The sequence below is a fragment of the Bombus flavifrons genome, chromosome 9 (assembly GCF_040668555.2).
Source record: "Bombus flavifrons isolate JBK064 chromosome 9, iyBomFlav1_principal, whole genome shotgun sequence".
NCBI classification, from domain to species: Eukaryota; Metazoa; Arthropoda; class Insecta; order Hymenoptera; family Apidae; genus Bombus; species Bombus flavifrons.
Window position 1 is genome coordinate 10,907,266 of NC_138450.1, and position 25,367 is coordinate 10,932,632.

The 25,367-nt window shown below is 39.2% G+C and overlaps 1 protein-coding gene and 1 long non-coding RNA gene across 2 annotated transcripts in view; one reads left to right on the forward strand and one right to left on the reverse strand.

Moving 5' to 3' along the window:
- Nucleotides 1-21,258, forward strand: part of LOC138183029 (uncharacterized) — a 116,087-nt gene extending 94,829 nt beyond the window's left edge. The window contains exons 2-3 of the long non-coding RNA XR_011173963.1: nucleotides 18,657-18,954; nucleotides 19,026-21,258. This is a non-coding gene — a long non-coding RNA (uncharacterized LOC138183029). The remainder of the gene's footprint in view (nucleotides 1-18,656; nucleotides 18,955-19,025) is intronic.
- LOC138183027 (zwei Ig domain protein zig-8) overlaps nucleotides 1-22,792 on the reverse strand; it is a 141,256-nt gene extending 118,464 nt beyond the window's left edge. Inside the window, exon 1 of the mRNA XM_069119545.1 lies at nucleotides 22,681-22,792. The gene's annotated coding sequence lies outside the window, so the exon portion shown is untranslated. The remainder of the gene's footprint in view (nucleotides 1-22,680) is intronic.
- Nucleotides 22,793-25,367: the final 2,575 nt, after the last annotated feature.

Consider the following 25,367-nt stretch of genomic DNA (forward strand, 5'->3'; position numbering starts at 1 on the left):
GACGCACGATATGTGCACTCAGTCGACGTACGAAACAAAGACAATTTCGAGCATACTTGATAATTATGCATCACGCGGCTTCCTGCGACTTCGACATTCAATTCTCTTCCCATCACGTTCCTCGAACAACTACATCTGGCGTCATGTGGTGTGAAATTACTGTATAGCTTGAATTAAGCGAGCGAGTTAGCCAAATGGTTGAAGACGTGACAATGGTAAGGAGATGGGATGACCTCTAAAACGTGAGACGCGCAAAAGCATCGAATGTCAGGTCTATTTTATACTTGGCCGATGCTTGATACAATGATAGTTGGCCAAGAGGTAGTTCGTATATATGAGCACATCAATGTGCACATCTGAGCACAATCCAAGGCACGGAAACTAATTAGGACTCTGGCGAAAAATGCACAATCAATAAGCCATCTCTTTTCACGAAACTCGACGATCGATGTTTTACCTCAAGTAGCACCCGGTTGCTTTCAATCGATTCGTGATATCATTACACTGTGAGCAAGTAGCGTTTAATAAAATACACGAGGAACTGTAATACGTTCTTTATTGACTGTATCGTACGAATTACTATCTCGGTATTTCGATTCCCGTTGAACCAACTGAATTTACCTCGAGATTATTAGATATAATATCATGGATCTAATCTTCTCGTTACCTTTTATTTAAACTAAAGTTACTTTTCGACTTGAACGATGAAACGAACAACGCTTGTTATAAAATGAGTTAAAAACTAAGGGGCTAGGAAAATTTTAATCAAATTGGTTTACAACGTGCATGCTTGTAGTAAAAGATAACTCGATTCTCCATGCATCTCGTTGAAATTCTAACGAACCTGATTCCTCGCGATATTAGCCGGTAACGTCAGCCGAATGAACGTGCTAATTGCCGTTAATTACCGCCGAAGTGGACACGGTAGTTCCCTATTTCATTATAGGCAATAGTCGTGCAGTTTTACGGTGTCGATCGTAAGCCGTATGGAGAATGGGGTCGGAAAAATGTGCAGGATAGTCGATAGGGCGAAAAGTCAATCAGAAATCGGTTGGCGACGGGGGTTGTCGGCGATGCTGGATTAACTCCAATAATCCGTCGATTGGAAAGAAAAAGGGGCACCGCATCGGATAGGCAAAAGCGCGATAGATAGGCGAATGATTTTGAAGCGGTTAGCAGGGCGAGACGAAATTTGGCACAGAAGCTACGTCTGGTGTTCGCTCGACTCGCTAATCGGTCGAAAGCAATTAAAAATGTTTAATCGAACGTGAGATGACGACCTAGAGCTTTCTGTTGAGCGACCGTTTGATTTCGTTTTACTTTCAACGGATCTTCGATATCGATCGATCCACATCTTTCTAATTTTGACGACCTTTTTCCTTTGTGAAACATATATGCTTGGTGTGTCGACTATAACGTAAAAAATATGCTATCTTAATTTTATTATAGCTTTTTCTAATATTTATCAATTTCTTCTCTTAATTGTAAGCGATGGGTACAGGAGTCACAGGAGACAAAGTTACGTTTTCTACTTTCTACAGGGGCAATTTTTTAAATTTTGTATCCTGTCAATTTATGTCCTATGTTATTTTCTCCTGTGATGTTTGTTTTAACATCGAAAGCTAAGAGTTAAGCGAGAATTTGAAAGGTCGTTAATCGTTTCTCTTTTTCCAGTAAATATCGGAGAAACATTGTTTTACAAAACAATTTGCTAAACCTAATGATACACGAGTCAACCTTAACAATAGGAATTTGAGCACCGCTGTTGGCGGGTGCTTGTCGCGCGAACCTCCAAGGGTTGTTTGCATTGTCCGCGAAAACAATGCTGTTCAGCAGGTAATTCGGCGTGGGTGTTGTACAACGAGATGTACGCAGAAAGCCCGTTTTCATATAAAGGTCAAGCCGGCTTGTCGAATCTTGTTTTACCTATTTTCGAACAATCAGTTTGTATTTGGTGTACACGTGTATACTATATACATAATATTCACGAAAAATCTGTCAAAGGATAAAAGTAAATTATAACATATGTTTTTCTTTAACAGGAATGGCAGCAAAAGGTAACAATTTTATTGGAAACACGATAAAGGATACAAATTTTAGGAATAACAACAATACCCCAAACACATAGTAAAAATCACAACAACGAAAACCAAATGAATTCTAAAGTCTAAAGATATAGATAAAACAGGTTCGATTAATCAAGGAGATTTAAAGCTGTGAAATTACCAAAAAGTATATTCTTATAGTAACCAGATATTTGGTATAAAGAACCGTGAATGTGCGTGAAATAATTCTCCTGTTATATTTCTGTCAAAGGTAGCTCGAGTTTATAACCATGTATGCGTACACTTGCAAACGCGGTGCGCTGAAAATCCTCTTAAAAATTCTCTGAAATTCTCTGAAATAATTCGAGTTGTACCGATGTGCATGTGTGCGCTGGAAAAAACGAAAAGCCTGCAATAAATGTGCGCATACGAGAGACATGTTTTTGTACAATTTTTATAGCCTGCCAGTCTAACTTGTCTGGACCGTGCAACTACCGACATGAACTGTACAGGGATTTTGTGCCTCGTTTGACTAGCTGCATGAGTTTGTAGAATTAACGTTACTAAGCTATACCGGCCTTTATTAACATGTCCATTCAAATTACTTGCCAGAAAGGTGGCTCAGGCGAGAAATAATTAGACGAAGGTGAATTTTTCAATAATACACTGACATTATTGTAGCGAGCTAATTAGTCGCTGCACAATTTTTAAAAGTGAACTTGAATTTCGCGTGAACCAGCACACGTTATTATATCTTGGTAGTTCCAAGTAATCTTTTAGATCGATAGGAAAGGTTTCTGTACAAGTGGAAACTATACCAATAGAACGGCGAAGGAAAAATTCTTATACGAAGAAAAATACCGCGAATAACCGCGGCTCGTTTAATATTTTATCAATCTTTACCAAGTCCTTATAGTAGCGTAAAATACAAGCACACACACACATATATATACCACTTTTGTTGAAATCAAGTATCAATAATGGAATTGAAAGGTGCGTTATATTTTAGCTATTTGCGATTCAGTCGATTCGCAAAGTTCCACGTGTGCAAAGCTTTCGAGTAGAAGAGAAGAAGAAGAGATCGAGTCTGAATCAAACGAGTAGAAAAAGAAAGAGCATAACAGCGTATTTAGAGAGACATTTGCCTTCGGTATTGACAAAACCCACTATACTTGATGCATCGTTTAATTATACGAGTGAATACCTTTGCGTTATTCGTCTCGTTCCTGTTTCTTGATCGTCGCTTCGATCTTAGCCAGAAACCTAGAAACGGAAGGTATACACTTGTAAAGTTACTTAGAAACAATGGTATGCATTAACATAAAGTCGACAGGTATCTTGTACACAGGTAAGGAACAAGTAAAAGGGAAGAGAACTAGGAACGAGACATCGCGTTCCGAGCTCGTATGAAGGATTTCTATTTGCTATCTGTAAACTAAGTTCGGTGCACCGTTAACCCAATATCGTCACGACGAGATATCTGTCAGAGGTTGGAAAAGTGGCATGCAATAAAGAAAGAAGGGAAGGAACTTAAACGGTGCAAAAGGAAGAAGCACGGCAAAGCAGTAGGAGCGAATTGTGTTGCTTAGAATTGTTTAAAAGAACCGTCTATCCCTCGAACGTATGGTTTTCGCAAAAATGTTTGCATTTTCACGATCAACGTTCTATCAATAGCATCGAGAAGGCAAATTTGCAGAATCGCTTACCTCGAAGCTGGTAACGTCGTCAGCGACGCGGAGGACGCGGCATTTAGCGACAAAAAGTAGCAGCAAAGGGGCGAGAAACAAGCGGCGACTATAAAGGGTGAGTGGAAAACTACGGGAAGATGATTTCCCCGTGTCGGAAGGTCGTTTACAAGTCTCGCGTAACCTCCGCAAAATAAAGATTTCGAGGGCCATTCAGCGACAGCCAAGTGGCCCGTATATTAACAGAGTGTTGACAGGTGTGTCGAGCAAGAAAAAAGGCCAGGGCAGGGAAAGAGCGTTGTCGACGAGGAACTAAAGCGGAAGAGCACAAAAGGGAAACCTTAAGCCGTGGCAAAGTCGTCGAGACGCGAAAGACACGTCGACGAGAAACCATTGTTTCGGTTATACTTGGTATTCCTTAATAACCGCGAAAATCATTGTGGAAAAAGAGAAAAGTATTAATGCGAGAAATTAGATTAATCGATTATATCGAGTAACGAGCAATGACCGATAGAGAGGATTCTTATTTCTAGATCTTTCTTTCCCGTTGAATAAACGGTCGGAAAGTAATTGTATTTAGGCGGAGAATCGCCGAAGGGGTTAGTGGTATTGCGTATCGTTAGCGGAGAGTTCGGTTAGCCTCGCTGGCTTATTCACAGCGCAGTTTCAACGCTAGGCTTTTCATTAGGGCGCGTGATTGATGAGGGCCCATCGCACTGTGATATTATTTTGAGTTGGCGCACACCTAGGCAGCAGACCTGAGCAAGCCCCATTATCTATCGGTCCTTTTGCCCTCCGACCTCTCTCCCTTCACGTTCCTGTCCTCTGCTTTGGTCCCGCCCCGTCTTTCTCGGCCGGCATCATCCTCGTTCCACGCTGCGCTCACTCGCCTTTCGTACTCAAACCCCTTTGTTCCCGTGGGCTGTCGACGCTAATGGAAAGCACTTTTAACCGATGCTAATGGAAACGCGCCACCGGGTTACTTCTCTGGCTGTGAACCTTCGGCACGGGATCGTTGGGAAAAATTATCTCGCAAGCCTATCTCGTTATGAGTAGCGCGCAATTTTGAAGGATTAGGGATGATCAACGGAGCGAGCTTCGAAATTGATGACCGAGGTAGACGCGATTAATATTCTTTTGTCAAGTGTTTCGATCAACCAGTCTCTTTTGATTATTCCTAATTTACATTAATCTCACCTAGCACGTTATCGTAGGTGTAGCGAGTTTAATTCATCGAAACCTCGTTCGAGATGATAAATCTTGTTAAATAGTTCCTGAATAGTGTAAGAGGGATAATCCTGTTCGGCCGGTTAAGAAGCGTTAAAAAAGCGGGTGAACGAGGTCGTCGTTGCAAGACAACCTTTACGCCACATCAGTCTTTGTCTCGACGAATTTTCACGTCCCTGTAGTTCGTGTCCTCGGTTCCATCCTCACCGCTATGCACAATCCTCTTCGCTTTGAGAATTTGTTTCTGTCTTATCTTAACGTCGTGCTGCAACTATCTGCTACGAGGAGACCGAGATCGATTCGAGCGTACTTTCTACCACTATAAATTCCCATCGTGTTCAAAGACAAACAGAGTGGAATTGATCCATTCTTTGACATCAAGAACGAAAAAAAAGAGGAACTGCAACAATCTGCGTTACATTTTCTTTCGGTTATCTACCGAGTGACAAGCGGTTTCCTTTGAAAACAATTTATCTTCATACCGCGATAGATGTAATTTGCAAAAGTGTAGATTCAAACGAACAAACATCTTTAGTCCAGCAGAGATTCCTTCCTTCGTGAGAAGAGATCTCCCAACGATGTACCCAAGCGAGGAAACTCTTCGTCCGGAGAGAGAGAGAATGGGAGAAGGTGAGAGCGAGGAAGATGTAGAGTTCCGTTTCATCATCGAAAATATGTGTTGAAAGGTATGTTTGAAGCAATTAAATTTTGAACAGGAGTGGTAGATTATAAATTTCATCGTTTCACTTACTTTGTTCAAAGCTAGCTTCCGACTGATAACGATCTAAACGAGTCAGCCCGAAATGAAAATCGTGTTTTCTTTCCTTCAACGTCAGGTTCGTCTCGACGACGTGAGCTGCATGTTCCCCTGGTTTTTCAGCCAACACTAATTATACCAAAAAATTTGCACCCAACCTAGCAGTTTCGAGTGTCCTTTTAACTGACCGCTTCGTATAACGAACGTATCGTTGCCACTAGTCAAAAAGAACTGGCAGAAAATTCTATTCGAATTTCTACTAATTTGTATTATATCTATGTCTATAGCTACCTACAAGATGAAAAAACGGAGTATCCTCGTACGTACCATTGATTAATTCTACCAGAATGAGTTTTACTTACTTTGCCTTTACGAGACGAGAAAATCCGCTGAAATCCTCGTACCGTACGGGCGCACGTATTTCGTTCCTAAATTCAGCATAATTACTTGCTATTCTGAAATGGACAAAGGAATCTATTCGATACCCTCTGACACAAATCTGGGAAGTTATTAAATTCTATTCACCCAATGACGGTATATATCTCAAATGTTATGCTTTCATTCAACCCTAGTTGCCCAATCATACAACGTTAAGGAATCGAGGATCTCGAACAAAGAGAAGTCTTTATCAAAGTGGATTTGTCGTGGGTAATCGACTGCATGATTTATTGCAACCAAATGGTCTTCTTTCATTTCTGAGTCGATGTAAACCTGCCTGATTTCTTTATGACTCTATTGGATTCTCTTACACGAACTAGCAGATTTCCTTGTTTGATCGAAGGCTACATTTGCCTAATATACTGTACAAGCTCTGTCGCCCGGACAAAAAAAGGTGAAGAAAGGAAAAGGAAAAGGGTGAGAAAGGGAAAGGTATCCTCGATTTCGTCAAGAGACGAGTATTTATCGTGCTTTGTCATAGATACGAGATCGTTCCATCTTCTTCAAACGCTTTCGGGAGAAAAACAGTTTCGCATGATGAAACGTTGTTCGATTAGTTTCGTTTCGAATGGACCCCGGATGCATTCAGGATGACCGAAGTTTTTTCCGTGACCCTGTCGCCGTTCGACTCGCCACCGTGAAACAAGTACGGATTGTAAATCCGGCGTGAGTTATCGCCGCGTTTCGATCAAAACTGTGAAACTGCAGTTTCAGGCCGAGCACGTTAAATTTTTCACTGGAAGTTCTTCCGGTTACATAGGTTTGCTGTTCCGTGAAAAATAGTTCCATTTTGTGGATGTTGTTTTCCCGTGACTCGTTGTACATATGTATCGAATGCATTTTGGTTTCACGTCTCATCTGCTGATAGCATTAAGTAACGTTTGCAAGTGTGAAGGCAATTTCCGCACGACTCTTTTTTTTTGATATACAACTTCCTGGGCATCCTCTTACGTCTACTAATATTTATTGCAATTGAACAAATATTAATCGACAGGCGAACGTTACATCCTTTCGATCGATAATCGTTATTCTGAACGAGTATTGGACAGGATCGATAGTAATATTTCTCAACGATATACATGGTAGCAGTGTGTCAACCGAAGATACGAACGGCGACAATGAAGGATACTGTGGATATGGCTTCGGCGATAAACTCTGCGTCGATTTTTCATGCTGACGACACAGCTAGAAGTCGAAGCTCTTAACGCGTTCACGTGGAAGTCGAAATGTCCACTGGCCCTGGAAAAGCCTCGAAAACTCTCGAAGCACCAACTGAAAAGTACGAGGTTCGAGGTTCTTAACGGAGTCGCGCCTTGCAGCTCTTCACGAAGAAACGAAGCGAGGGTGTGTCTCGTTGAATTCGCAACTTCCTGCATCTTTTTAACTTCTTCCTGCCTATCTACCCTCCCCCCCTCACTCTCTCTCTCTCTCTCGTTTACGTTACATTCTCACATTTTTTTAACAATTGGCTTTGTATGACACATAAATGATTTTAAAATTCTCTGTATCAGTTTCCACCGATCTGTCGATTTTCGTAACGTATCGGGATATTGGTCGTCTTCAAATTGAATGGAAAATCAGAAGACGAGGCGAGATGATGTTCCTCACCGGAAGAATAACCCATGTGAGAAACTGATGTCGGTGAACAAAGCAGCTTCTATGGACTATCAACGAGAAGATGGATGTTCGCTTCGATCGAATGGCTAACATGAACATACATATTTCAACCTATGCCCGCTTCCCTTCTGCGTTATCTCCGGAATTTGATATCGAATGTGCCAACGACGTAGCTGGATATCATTCGTCATACTTCTGAATGTTGAAACATCGCAGATGTAAGAAACATGCACGTCCGTTCTTTCTGTCACTAGATTTATTCGAAACGATTGAAATGGTATTAAGCTGTGTATTACTATAACAACTCGAATCTTGCGGATTTTTATTGCCAGAAATACGACTCGGAGATCACAATGAAATCAATATTTCAAATTTTATTATCCAGAACTTTAATTCGACCATACGAACTTAAATCAACCGCGAAAAACGTGATAACCCGTGACGATAGAATTGCTTTTAAATCGTAATCGTACTTTGTGGATACCTGTTGGAACTAACTGCGATTTCCTCGTTCAAGTGCTACCGATTTCCCTCTCCTTCTCTTATGCATCAACTTCGAACTAGATGAATTTCACTAGATCATATTCTCGAGAAAATCGTTCCCCTGGCTTTTACTGCGTTTTACTTCGCGGCTCGATTTATGTATCTCATTCCGTCGCCGATAGATTCTCGCCAATTTCTCTGTCCAACTTGTAACGGTTCTTCTCTAGTTTTCCGGCTATAAACGATTCGTCCTGCTTTGTGTCAAAGAACGTTCGATTTCCTATCGGAAACGATACTGATTAAAAAACTTTTCGATCATAATTTGAAAGCCGATGGCTATCGCAGCCTCTACTTCGTGTATTTTAACAGCAAATCTGAATTTTTGACATATCGAAAAGAAACACCGACACTACCGAAAATCCTTAAAAGCTATAGTTGGCAAGTTTTAATGTACAACGCGGTCACAAGATGTTGCGGTGTCTCGCGAATGCTACCGCAACCGGCGTCACCATTTACTCTTTAGTAAGTTTTCAAACTTGAAACTTTTACAAGACGGCGCGTATAGGCAGCAAGCCGTGTGCACAGGCGGCACAGGCGGCACAGTCGCTCCTTCTTCATCATCTTACTCGCGGTTGCACACCTCGACAAACACAAGAAAAGTCGGCACGCTATTAGAAAAATGCAGCAGTTCGACTTTCTACTCTGCTAAAATCTGCTCTTCCCTCCATCTCTTTCGCCATCCAGTTAAATTTCAGTTTGTGTTCGTTGTACTTTTAGGAATGTGACGTACGACGCTTTTCTTACTGCAATCGGAATTTTCACGTCGAAACAAATAATATCTTGTACAAAGAAGAGGTTAATTATTTCGCAAGAAAATTTATCGAATACGTCTAGCAACGGAATTCGCGTTCCAAGTGCGAACTGATTTTTCACGTTTCGTTTAACGAGAGGAATTAACAGAAATTCCTAATTAACGTTATCTTATTTGTTGTATCCTTACAATTTGCATCGCTGATTGCAGTTTCATCCAAATTAGTAGTTAAAGCTGCGCTAATGTATAATCAAAGAGTTACTGAAACACACAGGAGTCGTGTGTAGACGCTGTTAGACGGTATAACGTAAATTTATTACGCTACTCCGAACCACTGAGATTTCTCACTGAAATTCCTACTGGGAACTCCTGTTATTGGGGAAGTCGTAGTCAGATTTAATCCCGATATTCAATACAGCCAATCTGCATGCATCTAGTGCCCGAAATGTCTACGAACCGTTGGTGTCGATCGAAAGCGTTAATGTCACGGTTTGCATCCTGTAAATCATCCTAATTAGTTCGACCTGCCGAATTATCTGAAAATTTCTTTCGTTCATTTTCCAAATATAATTGAAAACGATCGAATTACAAACAGTCGAGAATTAATTGGTCACGTTAAGCTAAAGGCTTGTCTCTGCAACTATGTAACCGACATGATATGTTTCATTTCATTGACGACAATTATAATGGAGGGCAGACTTTGATACAATTACAATCTTACTAAGAGCAGAGAATTGAAGCAGGGAAAACCCGTAATCGGATTACAGTTGGAGAGAGCAGTAATCCGAAGTCCCGAACAATTAAATTTCTTCCGTAACTCGTACGTCTCTGGCAGATCTCCAAAATACAGCAGACATTCGCGTAGAACGAACGGCATCCCGTATAAGAACGTCGGGAATGTGGATGATGGTTCGGAAGACCGTGATTCACGAAGATGCTTCAAATTTGCGGAGCAACGTTTCCCTTCTGTCCGCGGTATATGGTTACCTTCCTTTTTACCGTGTTTTCGATCGAACCACCTCGTAATCTTTCCTCTAGAGCCTGCTCAAGAGGAATAGGAGATTCTAGAATAATGGAACTTTGATGAAACTTTTTCACGTAATTCGAAAGCATCGTCTTCGTAAGATACGATAGACGCAAACACGTCAAAAATGTTTTGTAGGGTCAGTTTTGCTATGTACCGTTCCTCTTCTTACTCTTATTAAAACATTTCGCACCAAAAATATCGTAGATTTTTATCAATTTTTCAGAGGAACAATTTGCAAACTTCTTCCGAAGTAAAGTATCGAACGTACAATAAATCGTCCGAACGATTCCCGCTAGAAATAGTTCGTACGCATATCGTTTTCCGCTTCTCGTTTGCGGGTATCGAGGGCCAACGAATGCATGGTATTGTCGTTTCATCGAATTACGTGTTGGGCACGCAGATGCGTTACGATCGAACGGCTCTCGTCCGAAAGTCCACAGCTTTTCCGCTCCCTTTTTCCAGACAGCGAACGAATATCGTTATACGGGAACCTTTGGCCGGAAGTGTTACCGACCGTGCACAGATTTGCATGATATGATAATTTTTCTCGATACACGAGAGAACGGCACGGTCCGTCGCCACGCCAGTCATCCTGAATCTGTACACGCTCGTGTATTGCTGTGCATACGACCGTGTGACGCGTACATACACGGCCAACACCTATGTTAACGGACCGATATTAAAGTATGACATGTAGTTAGGTATATCACGTGGCATGACTGGTTTTTCAAAATATCGTGCTCGTGATACAATTTGAAGCATCGTAAACGGTGCGCTAATCTGACGACACCTTTGCACCATCTCTTTTCGTTGCAACGGTATTTCCATCTTTTGCAGCGTGATATCACGCTTTTTTTCAGACAACTGTACGCCTAGATGCTTGCAGTTCGTTCTGGGAAAGAGATTCGACGTGTCTAGTTATATGCTCCGAGCAGCTGTATAATAAATTTACATGTTTCCGGCTGTCTCGGTGAGCAGAACGAATTAACTTTACGCACGTGCAAACAACTCACGGTCGAAGTGTTTCCGCGTAGAAAAATGAAATATTTATTCGGGAGCTGCGCAAAGAATACTCACGATGTACGTACTCTGGCAGTTTAGACGGATTGACGTACGCTTTATGAGTCTTTATAATAGTTTGCTCACGCTTTTCCTACGCGCTCTACGAGAAGGCTGGGTCTTACGTACGGAGCACCGAACACATCTCGTTATACTACCATTAAATTCGTGTACGACGAACAAACAAACGCTTCGCAAGAGACCTCGTTAATCTTACGGTAACAAAGCCGTACAAGCATCCTGATGTCGAGAAGGAACGGAAGCCATCCCTATATATTAAGGTCGAGCAAGGGTAGCGTAGAACGAAACACAAAGATCGTTTCGCGCGAAGAGACCGCGTCGAGGCGTAATAAAATAAATAGGCGCGGGAGAACCTCAGCGCTCCTTTCACTCTTCGTAAGACCGACCGAGAAAAAAATAGCGGAGCACCACCGCTGTCTGTATTTCTGCCATCGCGCGGAATTGTTACAACGCGCGAAAATAAACGCGCCACTCGCTACGTCTCCTTGATATTTATTTTAAAACGTAATTTAGGCGAACTGGCAAACAAATACTTTTCATTATGTTCACAAAACAATATTGTTTTTCGTATAGCACCGTAAAAGAGCTGGGGTCGCAGACTAACAATAAGAATTGCTTTTGTCTTCTGTAGAAGCAGAAACGTTCGAACGATAATCAAGACGTAATGTTAAAGCATAGTCGATAAGACTCGAGAAATGTTTTACCGATGATTTTATCACGTTACCGATGTTTCACGCATCGCTACTTTCACTGGAACGAGAAACGTCCCGTTTCCTATGAATCGAAGATTCATGGTAGTTTGTGGTAACAGTGTTTGCGAAGGATCCAGTTTACTAGGAGGCGAATAATTTGACTCGGGTTCAAATCGTATTTAAATTTCACACGAGCTTCGAACGTTCTCGGAACGACGATGATACTCGCTCGAGATAAAGTCGAGTATCGATCAGCAACAAGAACGCGGCTTCAAGTTTTAGAATCAATAATCGTTACATTATTCCAACGCCTTGTTATTTCACGACAGCAACTGCGATAGCATTTAATCTTAGCAAACTAAGTTTTTTAAAAAATAGAAGAAATATCAGCTTCCAGGTTGGCTTTGTTCGTTTAAACTACTCTGCAACCGGATAAAAAATAAACACAAGAGGATATTGAGAATCCATAAAAATCTGTGGCAGAGCATTCTCTCAATATAGCATGGATTCTATGATGAGAAGCTGTTTCCCACTTACGAATCTACATTTCCATTATAACATTGATAACTCGAGTACTAAGGTTGGCACGGAGCCGAGCTGGTGCTAGATTTCAGTAAAAAGTATGAAAGGAGACTTTATTCGATCGTCTAACAGGTAACCACGGAAACCGTCTTTCTCCAGGCTTTTGCAGATCGACGCTCGAAATTGTATAACGAATAAAGATGAAAGTAAGAACGATGAGTAACGCTCTGTAGCTCGTTGATATCGTACATCGCCTTCGTTATTCGGTGACGCATATTTCGGAAAGCAACGAGACCAATAAATGGGGAGAAAGGAAGAAACCACGTTCTCGTGAAACCATGAAAGTCTTTCGAGCTATCTTTCAAAGTACGAAAATAAGAGGAAGAAGGTGTTTGCATTATTTTCTCTAGGTTCTCCTCGCTTTCCCGTGGTACTTTCACCTTGCTCAATAGAAATTATCGTCGTTGCGATGGTTTTTATCCATCCTGACGTCACGCGAAAAATGTGGCTTTTAAGGCTGGAATTTATAAAATTTATAAATTAAAAATCAACCGTCTTCTCTCCAGAGGCAGAGAGTCCCTCCTTATTTACTTGGTTCTCTTCCCTGAGAACTCTATCCATGTTGACGTAACCGTTCCTGGAGCATTGAAAAAACAGACGAGTCTCAGCAAATATTTGTCCGACTGGCAACTTACGAATAGTTACGAATGACCACGATCTAATTAAAGAACATTTCTTACTCGCGGTGTGGGTGTGATTCGCCGGAGAAAAAGATAAATACCGGATTTCGGGAATTCGAAGAGGTGGATGTAGTCGCGCATCTAGTCGGATGCGTCTCCGTGCTGGGAAAAGTTTTCGAGGAAAAGCGGAACGAGTGAGGGAAGAAACGGTGCCGATATGTAAACTATCTCTTTTCGAGTAAACTCAATGTAAACTCATTCCATAGATGAGAAAGTCGTGCCATATACAAAGTTTTCTAGACGAGAGAAATTGATAGACACGTACGCAAAGGCCGCTGCGATCGTGGTCGGAGTATAAAGATCCGTCTACTGCGAAAAATTGACGTCGAACAGATATTTTCGTCGTTTCCTCTCACACAAGTTCCGTTCGAGTCATTGAAAGAGAGAGATTGGTACCGCGGTGTATGTAAATCATAAGAATACTCGATTGTTTGAGACGCGATCGAAGAAGAATAAGGAAAACGTAGATTTTCGTGTCGACGATATCCAAGCGAATGAATAAAAATTCTGAAAATACTTTGGTAAATCCTCTGATCAATGTTTTCGACATAAACGTATTCAAATTATAGTACATTAAAGCTGTTTACAGAGAATTTCTTCGAAATTGAACCGCGAGAACAGAACTCTCGATCACAAATTATTTTACATTCCGCATCCACCGGCTTAAACCGAACCGCTGAAATCCAGCTTTAAGATCAAACTTAAATCATTTTCTACAAATCCATTACCGGATCCGAGTAAACCAAATACTTGGTTCTTCCGTTGCAATAACAATTTATGAAGAAGTCTGACGTGGAAATCTGAAGAGATTAACATTGCCCTTCCGTCGATTTCTTAGATTCAACTCGAAGAAACGTATAGCCAGTTGATTACGATAAGGAATTCCAGCCTGTAAATCTGTGGAAATTCCGGAACAGTCCCGACGATCTCGACTAGTCGACAGGAGTCGGTTTCCCTCCCACGGGTGTGTTTATCTAGCGGGTGTGCCTGCTGAATCCAACCGCGGGCGAGCAAGAGGCGAGGCCTTATCTTCTATCGGAGATTCCTCAGGTTCAGAGGCCAGGGGTTGGCCAACGGCCAAAATGGTAATGCAAAGCTCCACACTGCTACGGCCGTAGTTCACGAATCACATTTCCCAGTATTCACTTTTCGCTTTCCCGCTCGCCCCTTTTCCTTCTGGCCTGACATCTGGAGCGAAAGAGGGAGAAAGAATGAGAATGAAGAGGGACAAAGGTAAAAAGAGACTCGCGAGCCGAGGAGGATAAAAAGGCACGAACACATTCAGGAACTTGGTTCATTCGGTCGGTAGCGTGGTAAAAAGCAGCGTTTCATCAGGTTAATCATACCGTGGAACGTCACGTCTGCTAAAGTTCCGTATCACAACCGAATACACCGAACCTGCAAGCACATTAACGTGATCGATTCCGCGGTTTGGCGTGATCGAACGCGCTGCTTTGCGTTTCTCGTTTTAATCGCTCCAATGTTTCTGGATAATTATCCTACCACGCGTGCAACTTTGGCCATGTACGTACTCTTTTACATAGCTTCGAACATACGACTAATATTATCAAATACGGAGAATAGATCGTTTATATCTAATATCATATTATAGTATGTCTTAGTTTTCCGAGCATCAAAGTTTAACTCGTAAGACAAAAGAAATTTGCTGGAACGAAAGAGATCGAATATAATAAAGTTAAAGATTACTACGTTACAAAACGACAACAAGAAAAAGCAAAATGGGTACGGCTTCCGTTTATGAATATTAATGTATCGCTAAGCCGAGGTTAAGCGCGAGAAATATTTTTAATCCCTGCAAAGCGTTGCAGGGAATAAAAATAAATCGAGTATTTTACTAATTCATACCCCTTATATTTCTATCAATGAATTAACTCTAGAATTCCATGCTCCAATGGAATTTCCATTCCAGATTGAATGCAAAAAAGTGTATACTGCATACGCTGCACTTAAAGGTTTGAAATATAAAAAATAAAACGGAATTCCATTGTTATTACCTGAAACTGAACTCGTTTAAGATTGCGATTCGGCGAATGCGTGTCGAGTAATGTCACTACGTAATAACAAAGTCAACTGACAATAGACGCACTGAAAAAATGCGTCGAATATTATCTACATTCCTATCTCCGTTTTCATACAAAACGTATTGATTATATTCAAAACGCAGGTTCACTGCAGCTTCCATCGAATATACCGTTTTTAATAACTTTCATGTCACAACTGAACAAATCCAAAACCATGTAATATCAAATTCGTATTGGCAGTATTTTTAAAAAGTCCACTTTATAGAAAGTTTATCACGTTGTCGAATATTCTCCTCTAGCCACGTTTTTCTGGACGCATGAACTTCGACAAAATAAACCACCTATCTCGGCATAACAAAGTAAGGAATCGTGCTCAGCTTTCCGGCACGTTTCACAGTTTCAACCGTGAAAAACCACGCAGCACCGCAGGACTGTAGGATTCTGAGAAAAAGTAGATCGGTAAAGTGTCCCTTTGAAGAATATCCATCGTGAAAAACGGGAGAATTTAATTTCGGCGACACATGGCGAGTGTCACTCATAAATAACGCGGCGTTCTTTCGTGTCGCTGTGAAAGGTTGTATACACCTAAGGCGGAAATCGAGCTGAAACGAATGGACAATCGATTGTGCTACGCGTATGACGTCGTGCGGACGACAAGCAGATCGATGAAGTAGGATGGCCAGGCTGGAAAAGAAGAGGAACATCGAACCTACGACAAAGCTGGTTTTCGTTTTCGGACTGAAACATGAAGTTCCAACCGAAAGTAGCGTGCTTCCAGATATATAAGCGTATACCACGAACGTGTACCTAGGTTCGGTGAGTGCTGGCAGATGTATCTTGGCACGATACCAAAGCTCTAATGTTATCCGGCAACGAAGAGAACCGGTTGTAGACGAACGGCAAGTAAGGTATCGCGAAATTATCGTTACTCAAGAATTTAGTGCTTAACAGCAGCTTGCCAAGCGCCTAGCTGGTGTCGACAGAGAAAACCGACTAACTTCCTATTTTGTTTCTTCCGTCACCTTTCTCGCGGTAATCTGCCTTTCCTCGTACAACGCGCAAATAGCTATACTCGTTGGTAGAGCAGCTTCGTTTTGGAACGTCGATAATTTTCCAGTTTATTAGAATTTTATTTGCGGTCGTATTTCGTCGATATCGTTACTTCTAACTGTGAAATGTTCGAAAGAATGGACATGGATGTTGCAATTAAATAAATGAAGCGACTACCATAAACGAGTTTCTTACTGTTTAAGTTTCACCGTGAGTATACTCGTTTACGATATACAATTTTCAAGACGTTCCAGCTTAGACTGCTTCCCACGTTTTAGCCCTCTGTCCTACTTCTTTCTTCTACCTTGCGCTTGCTTTCATTATGTTATTGTCCTTCCCGTTGTCTCCTTACCAGAGCCGTTTCGAAAGTTTCACCATGTCAGAGTCTTAATCGTCTCACGAGATTCAACTATTTTTCTCTCCTGAGGGAGCAACCGAAGATAAAAGAAGCTGTTACTGGCGATCTGTCGGAAGTGAATAAACGGGTTGTGATCTCAGAGAAATAGGAAACGATCTTTTATCGCGAACGGAAAACTCATTCGTCAATATAGAATTCATCAATCTGTGTATACCGCTTCTTTGATTGCTTTCTCAAAACTTTTCCATTCCAATTTTTCGTTAACACGTCTCAATGTTGCTTGCCAACCACTTTGTTTTCCTATGATCGATCGTTTTAGACGTTCTTCACGTTTAATAGCCGTGGAATCCACCAGAGAAAAATACTCGACGCGAATCGATGTTCACGAAAAAAAAGACAAATATCTTTAGATTCGATTTCCATCGGTACTCGAATCCGTGGAGATTTCTTTCACCTCCACTAAAAGCAACAAACGATCGATTCAAAACGATGTACGCAAGAGGTTAGCACGAACGGAAGAAGTTTTGAAAATCATCAGCGAATAATACTAGATAGGTAATAGGACTGCGGGTCGATTCTTCGAGAATATTCAGATTCGAGCGAGCAAGTGGTAATATTAAGAGGAATTACAGCCCAAGTCAGTTACGGTTCAGGAAAAGTTGGCAGACGATTGGAACACTTCCACCAGCGCAGCGAGACGATGAGTATTGCAAAAGTTAAATGAGAACGAGTTAGGCTGGCAACAGACGATAAGCTCTGAGTCTCGGCTGCTTCCTGAATCATGTCGATAATGACGTACCATTGTGTGTGAATCTCCTGATGGGAAAACCTTATAAAAGCCAATAAAAAAAAACTGCCGACTAAAAGACGACGCGACGTAACGTGGGCCGATTAGAACATAGAAAGAGCAAGTACAGAACATTGTAGTTCCATACAGTTTACATATTTTCCGGCAAATAAAATTACGAGTAAGTTGACGAGAAGTCGGCTGCGTGTAACCTAACTTCGCTGAAATAATAGACGTTACGTGAAATACGGAACTAACACGGTGGTTTCTTGAACGTTTATCGAATTATTTTGACGTCAATTAAAGTGGAACACGAACGGCTAACTTAAACCATCCTGTGACGAAAGTGTTTTAGAACCTGTGAGTTTACTACTTGTAAATCTGGCGTGTCACAGACACGAAAAACATTGTCGAAGCTTTCATTCTGCTTCCATGCAAATATGTTTACCAGAGAAAAGCTTTTCGAGCGAATAAGCGACTACCTCTGCGTCACGAATACACTTTGTTCGACTGTAGAGGATAACGATCGGTTAACGAGATTTTGAGCTTCTCTCGCAGTAGGATTTACTTTTTTCAGGCGATCAGATAAATTGTTTGCGCGAATCGATCTTAGCTGCGATTCGTAATTTAAAAAGAAAAAGATCTCCGAATCACTGACCGACGACTTTGGTGACTGAAAAAGTAGAAATTCTGTAGATCCAATGCAATCGAGCATAAAGGCTATTATTAATTCTATTAATATTCATTAACCGTTCGAAATACTCTCAACTTTAGTTATCTTTGGGAGAGTCAACATCTCCATCTCTAACGATAGGTAAAGCAAAATGGAACGTTGAATTGAGTAAAATACGACGAAGCGGTCATTGAGAATTAACAGGCTACGATTCATACGGTAGCCGATCGCTGGCGTTGAACTAATTTTCAATTGGCCGCGAATCGATCGTTCGAAACGAATCATTTCTACGACCACGATATGACACTCGAGCTGTTACAGACTATAACGAAAGATTCTGCTTCCAACTATGGTACATTGTAATTAGTAGAATATTATCAGTACCTCGAGTTTGCGCGAACGTTTTAAAAAATATCGCTTATTTGCAGTATATTTTGTTCGATGAATCGAAGACAACAGCAGCACGCGTTCGCGTCTTTCGATTATCGCGTTTCGCTAAAGTCCGATAGCCTGCGGCACAAGTAGCTTCGTTACGTAGCACCATTACATAGCAGCAATTCAATGTCCCGTCCTCTTATTTTCCATGCAATGCGCCGGCACGAATTGGATTTTTACCAACAAGGAAGTAGGCTGAGAAAGAGAAGAAAAGAGAAGAGAAAAGCGAGTATAAAAGAGTCGGAGCGTGAGTTGAAGGGATAGCGGTAGATTCGAGGCGACCGCTGCTTCGAATCGAATAACGGAGCTACCCTCGGTCTGCTGCCTTCTCGCCGGAATAATAAGGACTCCATTCTCTCGAGATCGAGAAAATCGATCGCACCCTATCACGTCCATCGCGCATTATTGCCGCCGCCTGTTTCCGACAACTCGTCCCCGCCGTTGGTCTACGCCTGATTGTGGCCACGCTTGACAGACCCATCCCGGTAGGTGTTGCCTTTGGTACTACTGTTCGCGATGGTGTACGTATCTTCCGGTTACTCCTCAACTTTTCCAGCCCCAATCCAGCAAAAGAAGCAGACCACACGCCCGCAGGAATAACGCACTCCCTCGATAAAATTACCTTGTCTACTCGACTGTCGAAATTGTCTGTTTCTTTTAGCGAAAAGGTTTGAACAATTTCATTTCTTAACTTGACCGAATAAAGAGCCGAGTTAGAAACTTTTCCCGTAACCGATTGTAACTTGGCAACAATTTTGTAATTTGACAGCAAACTGACAAATCAGCTTCATTATGTGAAAAGGTGGATAAAAACTTGCATGGTACCATTTTTACAGCTCTTTTAAGTAGTATGCAATATGTATCGAACATCTGCTGTGTAACGTGTTTTAAGGATTCGATCTTTTCTTTACAGAACATTCATTGAAGAAGACAACGAGCAATTAAATTCGGGTTCGAATATTATTCAGAGTTAAATAGTAGCAAATTATTATTGCAAATTGTTGAATGTAATTATACAATGAGAATGTTTGTATGAATCGTCAGCAGTTTGCGCTAGTACTGTTCAGTATCTGTAAACGTTTCGCTCAGAAAGCAATTACGGATCTAATATCTCTAACTGGAAACTTCGCAAACCCTGATAGAATGTAATAATTTGAAAATTTATTACGTAATTTAGCAAGAGATTAGCAGATATTACAGCATCCTTCTCGCCATTCCAATTTAAATCTTGCTGCAGAAATAAATATTTTACCTTACTTCTTGGTACCACCCTATCCAACTCGATAAACGATTACATACTTATTACGATTTAATCCTTTAATATCTAGGCATTTAATGGTTACACACTTGAATTTCTTGGGTAGACATATACCCATACTCATACATACAAGTACGTTTAGTCTAATCTGAAGGTACCCTCATAAGTTATAACAGAGCATTTTAATTCTTTTTATGTACACTTAACAAACAAAAGGTGATACGGGACTATGTCCTGTCGTCACGAATGAAAATTAATTTCTATCGGCTTTCGCTGTAGACAGAAATCGTCACAGCATCCTCTAGCTGGAATACGTGACCCAATATGTCGAGCAGGGCTTAGAATAACCCTCTCCTTTATTAAGTTAACCCTATATGCACGAAATCCATCCATTTATATATCCCGTGTGAGCTCCGCTTGTATCTTTGTACGTAATTGTGTCATTTGAGTATTCAAACAAAGTCAAATTAATGATAATGACGAACAGTTTCGGAGATTATGTGGTAACGACACCAATTACATGCAACGAATTTCTCGTTACAATGAGAACGAGTTTAACTTGAGATTCATTGAAAGTCGTTAAAAAGAAGCACCAGCCGAAAGCTTCACTAGCAACGCTAAAGCAAACACGATTATCATTTCTTCGCAATTATAATTGAAACCGTAATCAGTCTTTCGCGATACTAAAAAGCTTAAAAATACAAAACTTTTTCGTAACTCTAATTTAACCGTAATTAATCTGTTGGTCAGCCCACATATACATCAACAAAAAAAGAAAAAAGAGATAACTACAGATACTAAAAGCGAGCATAGTGACAAAGTAGTAACGAGAATGATTTTTCATGCTCTGGGTGATCCAGAGGATGGAAAACCATTAGTAGTTGCCCTCTTCTATGGCAATTTGCCGGGCCTCTACGGCTCGTATCCTCTTCTTTCTTCGGGCGCAATACCCGTTGAAACCAACGATCATAGTGATCGCTGTCCGTTTCGAAATTTACTCGCAACTGCGACCACGAAATTCGAAAAATCGATGGACAAGACCAGAGACGAATGGTATGCTTCACTCGTGGTGCCAGCCTCGCCGTCGATTTTTCAAATTAATTTTCCTGAAACAGGTTGGACACGCGAAAGCGCGCCTACCCGACCAGAGACTGTGCCAACCTGCCCGGCCCTACCTACTTATAATTAACATTCATACCAGAAAGTATGCTACCTATCCTACCTAGCCCTATATTTAAAAAATGGCAAAACAGGCACACCAACACACTCGCTCCACGGTTCTCACACATAACCCGGGCGCAAGAGCCTACACTAGAGAAACGTCCCGGGACGCCTTCGACACCCGAGTTTGGCACACAACCTTCACGCTCTAATTTACATACCATTTTCCTGAAATCGACTGACGTTGGCTACCGACCGTTGCATACAAATTTTTTGCATATTTTGATTTTAATTAGAATTAATTTGAAGCATATTTGAATTCCAATCTTAATTAAATATACATAATTGTGCGTGATTATATGTATATTATCTAAAGAAATAATATTATTAAATAGACGGTATCATTGTAATGCAAAGGCAAGATTAATAATCTGCTGTACATATCTAATAACACTGCTATTGTAAATTGCAATCATACTTGTGAAATTTCTAAGCGTTTGAAAATTATAATAAATAGCAAAAACGACGCAATTCCACAGCCTAGCCACGCACACATACACACACATACAATGTGGAAAATACATCGCGCATGATATACTAACGCAACGTCAGTCGCTGAGAAATTAGGTATTAAGTTTATAATCACCTTGTCTACTACCTGTCTCCTACCTAAGTAGCATCTGGACACGTGAGTGAGGTTCTAGCAATAAATATGGAAGAGATTAAACCTGAAAATCCTACGCTGAAATATGATCAATTGCAACATTTTGTATCTAACGGCCTAAATATTCCTCGACTTTGTAGTTCAATTTTATTTCCAATTTTGATAGCTTTATATTTTACTTTATCTCATTACTTTAATGAATTACTAAACTATTACACAAAAATGAAAAAAAGTTAATAAAAAATATATTTCTTAAAGAACAGATTAAGATTCGATACAAATAGTATTTATATCAATAAATAACAATGAAATATCCTCAGGAGATTCCTTTATCAAAACACATCTTTGAAAACATAAAAAAGTGTTTGAAACTTGTTTTGATTCTGAGATCTGCCTGTCGCGAAGTGTCTTCTTGCACGTGGAAATTTGATACATTCTTGGACGGACAAGATAACAATTTGGTATCTTTTGTCTTTAATATATTTCACATGTCAAATTTTACTAAACATGGAACTCAAATAATAAAATTGTTCCATATTATAATGAAACAGAAGATAAAATTAAATATTATTCATGGATACTCATTAACACTATAATAATTTTAGTCATATGTAATTGAAATTTCTCATAATAAAGAAGCCTGAGGGTATCAGACTTTTCCACTACGATATAACTAAATGAAGTTATTTCGTTATTTATTACAATATTCATGCTTTATTTATTAATAAATATGTAATGTCATTACATTTTACTTTACATTACAATACAATTTACATTACATTACAATTTACATTACATTACTACATAATCATATAAACTTTGATTTTATAAATAATTCTATATTCTACGATTTTGAACCATAGATACATATATTAATTATCAACATTACATTATTCATATCAATCCTTTATATTGAAATACAAAAACACGATGTGCAAGAAAACCTATCCTGAACTAATAAATAAAACACAAACAAGAAACGTTACTACTCACGAATATATTAAATATTCGCGGTCACTATGCTCGTCAAAAATTCTACGTAATACAACCAGTCATCCGTGCCGATTCGGACCTTTCATCCTACGACATGATTGAGTGACCAGAGGAACAAAAATGCCTGCGACTCACCATTAGATACGAAGAACGCTGCTCGATGTCGATGATCCAAGAGTAGTTACTGGGAAGCCCATCAAATAAGATCCACAAAATTCCCCTGAAGAAGGGAAAACTCGAAGAAATCTGTAACAAAACGTGGAATACTGTAATTTGTTCTTAAAAATAATATTGATTATTTGAAAGTTTTAAAACAATTTGAAGTGTTTAAATTTTCAACAGACTTTATTTTTTAATTAATACGAATGAAAAAAAGAAAAATGTGAAATGACAATATTATCACAGACAACTGACGATAACGAAACAAAATGTAAAAGTTATTTCAATTCTTCAACAAAGTCTAGAGAATTTAGGTTGAATTAATGTTAAAAAATTTGTTTAATTTCATTGAAATCAAAAAGTAATTTAACATATTCGAATTAAAAATAGTGATTTGTTTAACCTCACATATTTTCACCTTAGTCTTCGTAATAAACCATAAAATTATAAAAAATATCATATTACGTACATATTAATTATATTAGTATCGTGAATATTGTGATAATATTGTAATAATATTGTGAGGAATGTAGTTGCATCAATTGAATACTAAATAAACATGACAACTATCTTATAAAAAGATGAAACAACGTAAAAATACGTTTGCCCTAATGAGAATAAATCAAACCTTACCATATTTCTGTGAGAAGTTAGCGGATCGAATATCGAATAGAACGAATATCGTTAAACATCATGGCGTCCTCCTAATGCTTCGATGTTTCTCTTGCAATCAACGAACCTGCACGAAAAAGAATCAAAACTATCAAATAAATGTATAAAAGGAACAGATTATATAAAAACGAATAAATGATGAAGATCAAGTGCCATTTTGGAAGCTTATGATACGAACTACTACTAATAAATGCAACGATCAGAGAAACGATCAAAGAAAGAAAGATAATTTAGTTATAAATTATGATATTTTATAAATTATTGAGTAAAACGTACGTTAATTAAACAAAGTTAATGGTAGTCTGGATATAAACGGTGAAAGGATGACGACGAAGGTATTACGCAGTTAACAAACGCCATGTTCGGGTGATACATCTTAACGCCTCGATTTTCGACAATAGAATAACCGCCCGCGCAACAGGTTCGCGTCGCTAGCTACGTAATTCGGTGGGGTGGGGCTATGAACACACACGAATAGGATTCGGTTGATATCCTACAGAAACAAATTTTTTCTACTAGATACGTACCTACCAGATACGTTGATGTTTACAGTAAATTTCTTGTAGTTTCTATACGTGTTTATTTTCAGATTGGTCTCAAATTTGACAACATAATCACAATAGTCATGTCTTATTAGAATGTTAATGCAAAATGTTTTATACAAATGGTTATTTCTCGTTACAATGCTAATGCGAAATATTTTATATCATACACGTAATCATGTCTCATTACAGTGCTAATACAAAATGTTTTACATTATACATATAACATATATAAAAGTTTCCTATAGTAAATATTGAAATACTTTTGTGAATTACTGTATGTAGAAATACAATAAGTACATATATATGTATATATTCACTCTTAACCACCTTCAGTAATCGGATTGGGTAGATATATGTATGTAATAACTCTTCTAAATATTACTCATTATTCTAAATCGCAGATGAATTCGACAATACAAACATAAATCTAAAAACTATATATTTACCTGATAACTTCTAAATGAACCGTTCTCGAATCTTCTTGCTGTGCTTCTCGTCCAAGAGTAACACTTCTGCAGTTCTGTTGCCTACCAATATGACATATCGATCGCGAGAAATTTATATCGATTGCGATTGAACATTGCGATATATAATTGCGTATTTTGCTGTTTCATTGGCGCAGTTATCTCTACCAAATATGAGAACATTGCGCGCGCATTTCGTGCAGAGATACATTGTCTAACTTGAAACAAAAAATAAAAAACTCCATTCTTTTATCCTTCTCGCCTATTAAATAATACAATTTAGAAAAATATCTGTAATTTTATTTTTTAAAGTTTAATATAAGTCAAATGAATGTATTTTAATTTTAGTGTCAATTTCAAGTTTTATTAACTTAATGACTATTCAGAAATTTTATTACGCCATCTACAATTTATAACATGGCACGCCATTTATTTAAACAAAGTTTTAGTTAAAGCTCGATTAAATGAACTTCTGGTAATTCAATTTATGTATTTGAATACGAATTACTGTTATATGAATGAAAAATCTTAGATAATAAGAAGAATCAGTATGATCTTTTTATATAAACTATTTGTCTCACGATAGGTTTGAGGAAAGGAAATTCTACCATATATTAAATACAAATCATAGACATTAGTGAATAAAATAACGTAAGTAATTAAATTAATAATTGAAATAACAAAATACTTTAACGTAATCTTACATTAGAAGATAAAACAGAGTTGCGTGTGTGAAAATATATTAAACTTACATATTTAATAATTAATTGTCGTTAACGACTCGGAATTAAAAAATTGAAACGAAGTGACTCGAGAAAAGATATATTAAACAAGAAACACATCTTTTCACCCGGGAGATCATATGCATAGAAAGATGTTTCAATATTTCAATGAATGTACATCTCTCACTGTCTCGCAGGAAAATACGAATACTTTGCTCCATAACGGAGATTGTATATATTTTAATAAAGTTTTTATGCAA